General features: G+C 38.5%; 1 pseudogene; it reads left to right on the top strand.

Annotated features, from left to right (window-relative positions):
• Positions 1-4,036: 4,036 nt before the first annotated feature.
• Positions 4,037-4,255, top strand: LOC116761190 (annotated as a pseudogene).
• Positions 4,256-6,457: the final 2,202 nt, after the last annotated feature.

The raw sequence follows: 6,457 nt of genomic DNA, 5'->3' as shown, positions 1-6,457 counted from the left end.
GTGATAGGTATATATTGGCTCATTATAATATTCTAATTTCTTCAACTTTGAAATTTTTCATAATAAAAATTAAAGACAATTAAAATGTATTTACGTATATGTTTCTATGTGAATAGAAAAACAAAATCTGAAAAGATACATGCCAAACTATTAACCATGGATATGTCTGGAGTGTAGAATTGGAGTAGAAGGAAGGGAAATTTCTATTTTTTACTTTATAAGCATTGAGATTTTACAATGAACATACATATTATTTTTTAATTAGAAACAATGAAAAATTGAAATTTATAAGATTGCTTTTTATAATTAATCCTTTTAATTAGTTGATTATACATTCTAGAAAGTTTTCAAATGTATAAAACTTTAAGGAGTCTCAAATATTGCTAGAAACTTACAGAAGAAAAAGAATATAAAATGTATTGTGAAGCCAAACTTGAAGAACTTCTTGTCCACAACTTGATCCAGATATTATGGTTTTTTTAAAGCAAATAAAATGATCCAATTACACTGGCTCATCCATTAGGTTTACATTTATTTCTTTAAGGCACAAGAATAGAATTGGGCGAATTACCTATCAGAAAGATTAAACAATGGTCTGGAAGAATGAATTTACCTCGGCCTCAGTTCTTGAAGTTTGAGTCTTTGAAAATACACCTAATTCTATTCGTAACCACTAGGGCTCAGTGTCTTCTTTAAAATGTGAAATTAATGCATTTTAGAAAACAAAAAGATCACAAAACTTTTTGTAAGTTGGTGCTGAGGAGAAAAACTGTATCTGTGGTAGTCTCTGGTCTTCTTTAAAACAAAAGTCCAGGGAAATTTGTGAAAGATGGGGGTGGGTCCTCACTAAGATGCTTCTTTTATTTCCCTTCCTCCTGAGATGATTGAGAAGAATGTTGTTCATGAATTAAAAAGAAAACAACATTGCCCCTAGTGATGGATTTATATTTTTAATCATTATTAGAATGTCTTCTTCTAGAATGTTTTCCTATATTGTGGTGAGTGAACTCATTGATAAGAGCGGAGCAGAACTGAGCCCCACGCTGTATGACAGTAGGTAGTGAGGCATGCAGCTTGGAGCTCTGCATTTGGATGGCTGGCACTTCCGTTTCCTTACTGTTGGGTAGCTTTTCAACACAGAACTTTCTATTTTTAGATTTCCAAGGGACTTCAAGGTAAACACAAATATTGGAGTATGCTTTGGGAGACGTTCTGACCTTTCTGTTGCCCAGTGGAAACCATTTGGTTCTCAGTGAGCCTCTTATTTTAGCAGGCTTAAAGACTGGTCGCATCCATCAGTATTACTGACAACCTGGTCTTGTAAATACCTTCTTCCCTTAAGGCAGCATTTTAGGGAGAAATATTTATGTTCCTCTTTTCATATGCCTGCCTTGACCCAAAGGGAAGGGAGTGTCCACATATACTTTCTCTGTGACAAAGAGGTGTTAGAGAGGGAGTGTCCACCCCCATCTTACTCCTGACTCCCCCCTCCCCCATGGGAAGAGGTTGGCTTATCAGACCTGATGGTTATCAGGCCACACTCTCTATTGAGTGGACCTGGCATGTTAAGAGCCACTGCACTCATGATGGCTGTTCTCTGCTCTCATGGCACAGGGTTGTTCCTCTGGTCTCTCTGGGTCAGTACAGCCAGCAGGGCCTGCCCCTGCCAAGGATGCCAGGTCTCCACTCTCCCTCTCATCCTGGACTGAGTGGGTGCATGCATCCTTTTACTTGCCATCAACCGTAACTTTATTCCCCAGGATCCTGGCTGATAGACAGAATATGGATTGCAGGCTTAAGGCTCACTTCCTCCATCAATGACAAGTAATATCAAATATCTTTTCATGTGCATATTTTCCATTCATATATCCTTGGTGAAATGTCTCAATGTCTTTTGACCATTTTCAAATTGAATTGTCTTTTTGTTTGTTTCTTTGTTTTACTGTGGAGTTTTGAGTGTTCTTTATATCTTAAGACATGAGTCCTTTGTCAGATGTATGGTTTGCAAATATTTTCTCCCATACTCTAGCTTGTCTTTTTATCCTCTTAACAGGCTCTTTCACATAGCAAAATTTTTTCATTTTGATGAAGTCTAGTAAGCATCATGCTTTTGGTGTCAAGATCTACTCTGTAGAATCAGTCTATACCCAGTTCTGGAGCTACCCATGCAGATTCACATGTGAAACCATCAGGGCTTTCCTCTAGCAGAGTGGGTGCCTTCCTTTCCCTGAGTGCTGTGAGTAAACAAGCACAACTTCTTTAGTTTTCCTTCAAAGAGAAAAGGATAAACTTATTGATATGTGTGTAGTTCCAAGATTTTGATGAATAATTGCATGAGACAAGATTTTCAAGGGAAGGGTTTTTTTGTTTGTTGTTGTTTTTTTAATCCCTTCATCTTCTGACAGTCTCTGTCTATGACAGACTATAGTGGTTTACAGCTAGGTTTGCCAGGGGTAGTAAAAATAAGACAAACAAAATAAGATGCCCAGCTAAATTTGAATTTGTATAATTTTTAGCACAAGTATGTCCCATGCAGTATCAGGTAGGACATACTTATACTGAAATTATTTATGTTTATCTGAAATTCCTACTTAACTGAGTGCCCTGTATTTTATTTATAGGATTGTATATAGGCAACCCTATCTAGTAGAAGACATTCACCATAGTAGCCAAAAAATTTTTTGAAAGCCCAGATGTTTATTATATAACATTTTCTTTATCACCAAGCAATTAGTAATGTTCTTTCCTCTTTTCTTCCTTCCTTTAACAAATATTTAATAAGCAGGTATTACATGCCAGATACTGTTTTATGTACTGGAATGAGATAATAAGCCAGTCAAAGAAAAAATAAATATAAATAATTTATAAACAATGATGAAGAAAATAAAACAGGTGATGTGATAAAGAATGTCTCAGTGGGGCGGGCTACCTTAGCTCGGTCAGGTAAGTCCTCCCTGAAGAGTTGGTATTTCAACTGCGTCCTCAGGAGCAAGAGAGAGGCAGAAGGTTTCATAGGATAAGTTGCAGGCAGAAGGAACCGTAAAAGCCCTAAGATGGTGTGTTAGTTTCTACAGCTGTTGTAAAAACCTAACACAAACTTGGTGGTTTGAAACAACAGAAATTTATTCTCTCACAGTTCTAGAGGCCAGAAGTCTGAAAGCAAGGTGTTTGCAGGGCCATGCTTTCTCTGGAGGTGCTGGGGAGGATCTATTCCTTGCCTTTCCCAGCTTCTGGTGGCTACCAGCATTTCTTGGCTTGTGTCCGAATGACTCTAATCTTCGAGGCCAGCATCTTCAAACTTTCTCCTCTGTGTGTGTCTGACTAATCTCCCTCTTATAAGGACATCATGATGGCATTTAGGACCCACCAGGTAATTCAGAATAATCAGTATCTCCAGCTCAAGACACCGAATTTAATCACAACTTCAAAAAAAATTACATCCCCTTTTTTCCATGTAAGGTCACACTCACAGATTTCACGGATTAGGACATGGATACATTTTCTGGGGGAGCATTTTTCAGCCTACCACAGATGGGAGGAGCTCAGCACATTCTAACAGCGTGTGGAGGCAGCACAGAGAGAGGTGTGGGGGCCGTGGGGGCTGACGCGTAGGCAGGGCCTGGCAGTCAAGGTAAGGGATTCAGGTTCTAGTTCAATGTCAATGGGCAGCCAGTGAAAGATTTTAAACAGGAGACAGGGAGTGACAAGATTTACATTTTTAAAAGCATTTATCTGGTCCCTCTGTGGAGGCTGGACATTAAAAGGGCCAAGGGTGAAAGGAGAAGGAATCATTAGAGCCATGGCGCCTGCCAGAGAAGGGCAGCCTGAGGCCTTGGTAGCTTGAATTCAAGGGGTTGCAAGGGAGAGGAGGGGACAAGGTTGGACAGAAGGGATAGATTTTGGAGAAAAAGCCATGAGGACTTACTGATGGATTAGATCAGGTAGTAAAAACAAAACAAACAAACAGAAAACAAAATAAAGGGAGAGTATGATAGAGTTCTTCTAGGTTTGGAGCTAAATGTTAATAAGAAGCCAGATGTTGACATTTGCTCTCTTTTCTTCTCTGCCATCCTATGTGCGGTTGAATTTGCTCCTTGCCAGGTCTCCTCACAAGACTTTCAGGATCAAGCAATTCCTGGCCAAGAAACAAATGCTGAATCATCCCATTCCCCAATGTATTTGAATGAAAACTGGTAATAAAATCAGATACAACTCCAAGAGAAGACATTGGACAAGAACGAAGCTGGGTCTATAAGGAGGCTCAAATATGAAGTGGCACACATTTATGTTGTGTCAAGGTCACTTGCATCTTACCATATCACAGTAGTGGGAACATCACTACTGTCTGAAAAGCCACATGTGTTTTATGGGAGAAATGGAATGGTTGGTTCTTTTGTTGTCAGTGTTTCTGCACTAGTGCTTTGGGGCTTAGTAATAAATATGTGAAACCTTTCGTTGGAAAAAATATGTTGACATTTGATGTACTTGGTTAAGACTCTCCAGTCTGCTCTAGGGAGAGGATTTCACACAAAGTAAAGAGAGGAGTAGGTTTTGTCCTGTCCTAAAATGCATTTGATAAAGTGAGCTTGGTCTCCAGGAGAGAGATTCTTTTTCTTCCATCCAAAATCAAGTCTTAACAGAGGCATCACGCTTCAGATGAAGGTTAAAAGAACCAGAGCGGTGCCATGACCGTAATTGATGACGACGTGAAAAGCACCTGTTAATGCTGCAAACCTCTCACCTTCCGGGTCAGTTCCACTTGGCAGGCAGCATCTTTCACGTCCAGGGTGAAGAGTGGCTCAGCCACCAGGATATCCTGTGTCAGTGATGTTTTCCACCACATGGTGTTCATCAATAAAGAGTGGATGGCAACAAATCAATTGCTGTGATGCAAGTTGGGCAGAGATAAGTGTGACAGTGAGAAAGTGTGCAAACTTCAGTCTCCTCAACTCTGAGGGGTAAGAGTTGTTGAGAAGGTCAAATGGGATAATGAATGTGCCAGCACTTTGGAAACAATGAAGACCTAACAGCAACTTGTCATGATTATATCAAACACTATTATATATTTTATTATATTTGATTCTTCCACAGCACCTTGCACTTAGTATAGACTCCATACATTTTTTTGTCAAATTTAATTAAGTAAGTACAACAAACATGGTCATAAACCAGGTAGATTTGTTTGGCAAGTACTCATGGACTGATCATTAGAGATTGGTACCATGGTTCCCCGACTTATATTCAGATGTCCTTTATCAGGAAGAGAAAATGGCCAGCTGCAGCTGTCCTCAGTCTGACACAAAGTATTCTGGCCTAAAACATGACACATCAGGGTCTTGCAACCTCAAATATGTGGGAGGTAACTTCATTACACTATCAGATTATTAATGAGGCTCACTCATACTCCAGCATTAGAGCTTCAAAGGGTAGTCATTATGTCCAAAGGCAAGTTTTTGGGTGGGTCTGACTGAAAGAGTAAAAATTTTCATATCGTTCTTAAAGGTTTTATTTATGTAAAATAACTTATTACTTCAGGTTTCTATCAGGTAGATTTGGGGAGATAACTGACCTACTGGATCTATCCATCAGCCATGTCTGTGGCTACCCTGAGATCCTATCAGTTTCATGTTGGAGAGAAAATAGTGGAATTCTTTGTCCTCTCATACACAGCATTGTCTAAAGATAATGAAACTCATATGATAAATTATAAATGCAACTTGATTTTCTCCATAACCTGTCTCATCAACTAAAATTGTTCACAAAAATTTAAAGTTAGATTTATAAGCTAATTTTCTAAAAGATACGGCATCTAAATTCACTATTTGTTGAATGGATTACTTTTTAAATACCACCCAGTTTTACCTAAGAGCTACTATCACATTTTTTCGTTTGTTTTCTAAAGTCCAACCTCTATCTCCCTTTTTGTCTTCATACAGTCTTCTGATTTGATAGAAAGATTAAATGTCAAACTTAATTTAAAATCAATATTTTCTGAGGCTGAGCTGCAGTTAGATCTAGACCTGGACTTAAAGAGTACAGTATTTAACAATAGAACATCCCTCCAAATATGCATCTTCAAAAATAACTTATCATGACCATACCTATCATAACAGTTTTATTAGCATCTGTGCATATTACATGTCAAAGTCCATCAATTTTATTAGCCAAGCCAGGATAGAATGTTATTGAAGAACTGATGAAGATGTTTATAATAATTGTAACTGGTAGAAATGGCAAAGCTCTGATTCACTTTGATCTTCATGGAATCATACAAAGTAGGAAGTCTTTGGGTCATCTTGTTTATTTCCATGGCATTAAGGGTGACTGGACATTATCCGGTGTCCTTTGTATTTGTTTTGGGAATAAGGTAGATCAGGAAATACAGGTAGAGAACAGCAGTGACCCAGAGCTTTTAAAAAATTCTGTCAAGTAGCCTGGCTTCAAAGGAGAGTGCCCA

This window comes from Phocoena sinus, chromosome 10 (assembly GCF_008692025.1).
Source record: "Phocoena sinus isolate mPhoSin1 chromosome 10, mPhoSin1.pri, whole genome shotgun sequence".
NCBI classification, from domain to species: domain Eukaryota; kingdom Metazoa; phylum Chordata; class Mammalia; order Artiodactyla; family Phocoenidae; genus Phocoena; species Phocoena sinus.
This window is presented reverse-complemented; position numbering and strand designations above follow the sequence as displayed.